The sequence below is a fragment of the Geospiza fortis genome, unplaced genomic scaffold (genome assembly GCF_000277835.1).
Source record: "Geospiza fortis unplaced genomic scaffold, GeoFor_1.0 scaffold97, whole genome shotgun sequence".
NCBI lineage: Eukaryota > Metazoa > Chordata > Aves > Passeriformes > Thraupidae > Geospiza > Geospiza fortis.
This window is the reverse complement of record NW_005054343.1, coordinates 3,922,176-3,925,333: the sequence shown is the minus strand read 5'-3', so window position 1 is coordinate 3,925,333 and position 3,158 is coordinate 3,922,176.

The window sequence follows — 3,158 nt, the reverse complement described above, 5'->3', positions numbered from 1 at the left end:
CAGCTGGACTTCTCAGTCTGTCAGATTTACAGTCTTTGGCATTGCAGAACTCAGAGCAACAAAACAACAAAGCACCTATGGAGCTGCTTCAGGATTTTACCTCCAGACATGACTGGATCTTAGTTGGATCTGCACTCAGAGGCACCAGGAAGCTGCTGGGGCATGCAAGGAGCTCAAGTGACACAGGGGCAGGGTGGCAGGAGCCTTTCAGCACTTGCTCCTTGCCAAGGGAACCCTGCAGGGCACGGGAGAAGAGGGAGGGAAAGCATCAAAGAAGGTTTGATGGGCATGGCTCAGGGGACAGGCAGGCTGAGAAGACAGGGTCTCATCTAGGAGAAAACATCAGACCACATCAGCTCCTGACTTTCTTGTGCCCAAAACTCAAGCCTGCAGCCCTGGGGTGCAGTGTGTCCTCCCGAGGGCTCATCAGGCAGCCCCAGCACAGCCTGAGGTCAGCACAGCCCTGCTGCTAACAGGGCCCTCTGCCAGAAAGAGCCACTCTGAGCAAATAAAAGCTCTTCTGCCAGCTGCCTTGTAAGTAAATTCCATTTGGATATATTACTTGCCTTGTTTTTATAGGATTACACAACCTTTTACTTGGCATAGTCAGCAGAGTGTCAGTAGGGAGGGTTCTGGGGAGTCAGGGCTGTGCCCCTTCTCCTTTAGGGATGGAATGGGTGGAGGAGAAGGGGTTGGAGCTGGAGGAGGTGGCAGAGACACAGCAGGGCCCCGCGGCAGAAGAGGACATGGCAAAGAGCGTGTGTGCCACCTTGGGAGCGCGCCTGGTACAGCACAGGCACAGTGTGGCTACTCCAGGAGACGGGAAATAGAGAAACAGCTGGAGACAGATGTCTTAGAAGAACCAATGGGGAAGGAGAGCAAATATGTTTATTGGAACGAAGGATTGAAAAAAAGCTGTCAAAACAAAAAACAAAACAAAACAACAACAACAAAAAAAAACCCTAAAAAACCCCAGAAAAACAAACAAACAAAAAAACCAACAAAACCCACCCCCCAACCTAACAAACAAAAAACCAAACAAAAAAAAACCCTCCAAAACAACACCAACAAAAACAAACCCAAAAACAACAACAACAAGAACAAAAAAAACCTCCCCAAACAATAGGATTATCCACTTCTGGATGGTGATAACAGATGTGGATCCAAGGGACTGGTATGGGCATGTTTGGGGAGATTCTGATGAAGGATTTCTGAAGGATTAGGGGAGTTAGAGGAAAGAAGCCTGTGGCCCCTTATGTAAAAAGGTCTGTAGGTCCATGTGGCCAATGTTCCCTCTACCTCTGTGTGCCCACCCCATGGATGGGACTGGAACCTGGTGCACTACAACCTCACCTTTAGTGCAGCTCAGGGGAAACAGAAACCGAGTGTTTGGGGAGGGTCTCTGTGATCGGGATGGTGGGAAGTGACAAAGAATGGGGTGGGTTTGGGGCTCCTGGAATGGTTTTGAGTGATGGACCAGCAGATGTATTACCCCTGAGGGGTTTAGGTCAGTGAAAGAACCAGCAAAGGTCACAGCACCAAGGCTGCCAGAGCTCAGAGGTGTTTGGGCAGTGCTCTTGGCGTGAGTGCAGGGGCTGTGCTGTGCAGGGCCAGGAGCTGCACTCAGGGATCCTTGTGGGTCCCGTCCAGCGCAGGATAAACTCTGATAAAGGCAGACGCTTTTCCTCACGCACACTTTCTCCCATTTCCTGCTAAATGAAGGAAGTGAGCAACCATACCTCAGGGAATTAAGAGCTTAATTCTGTAGGAAGGCACCTTACAATGCTAGCAAAAAACCCTTTGCTGCTGCTCAGCGCAAACATTTTTCTTCTCTTTCAACACCCCATCTTTCTGTGTTCTAATCTAGCCTGTGCCCTTGCAATATTTTTCTTCTACCAGCTCTATTTCTGGTTGTCACATTTCTGCGTATTATCAAATGTCAGCCCTAGAAGGGGACTTGAAGAATGTTTATTCTAAATGGCTTTTATGAGTCTCAGAGAAAACCTTAAGTTCATAACAATTCCTCTAAAGATTAATAGTGACTCCCAATTACACAGCAGGCACCCCAAAGCAGAACCAGCAGAATTTGCTAAACGTGATTTGGACGATGGTTTTGGGGTTTTTTTTGGGGATTTTTTGTGGCTTTTTTTTAGGGTCATCCCAATTACACAGCAGGAGGCCCAAAGCAGAACCAGCAGAATCTGTTAAACGCAAGCTGGACGATGGTTTTGGGGGTTTTTTGGGTTTTTTTTGAGGGGTATCCCAATTCCACCCTGGGCACCCCAAAACAAAGCCTAAATGCGAGTTGCACAATGGTTCTGGGGAATTTTGGGGTTTTTTTTTTTGAGCTTTTTAGGGTTTTGTTTCGTTTTTTGAGGGTTATCCCAGTTACACAGCCGGCACCCCAAAGCAAACCAGCGGAATTTGCTAAACGCGACCTGGATGATGGTTTTGGGGTTTTTTGGGGTTTTATTTTCAGTTTTTGAAAGTTTTTATGTAATAATATGATAGCTTTTGGCCCAGAGGGTTAATAATTTTATTTAAGATGATGCATTATTGGCCAGCATCCCCAAGCTGTGGAGCTCAAGCACTAACAGGCCATGTATTCCCTAAGTAGCCCATATCCCGTATCCACCACTGCAGTACAAGACCACCTACCAGTTCAGCTTTCCAGACACACAAGAAATTTAGGAATGTAACTCTGCCGACGGCCCATTTAGGCATGTAATCCTAAATCCTGACAACTCCTGTACCCTTTTGAGTCCCCTCTGCTGCTGCTGCTTCAGGGAATACGGTAGGGCTCCAGTGGGACCCAAACCACGCTTTTTAGACCACCTATATCTTCACAAGTATTTATTTGAAGGCGTTTTCCTACCACCTCACACCTTCTTTGCTAACTTCACTGCAACCAAGTTGAGTAATTTCCTTAAAAATCGTCATTGCATAGCTCTTATGGGGGGACTAAAATTAACTTCAGGACCTGCAGCGCTGCGGCTGGGACCACCCACGTCCCCACTCAGGGCCTCAGGTCCTGCTCTGACCCAGAGGGTACAACTCTGTCCCAGATGGGGACAACCCTGTCCCAAAAGGACAGAACCCTGTCCCAAAGAGGTAAAGTCCTGTCCCAAAGGGGACAATTCTCTCCCCAAAGGGGGACA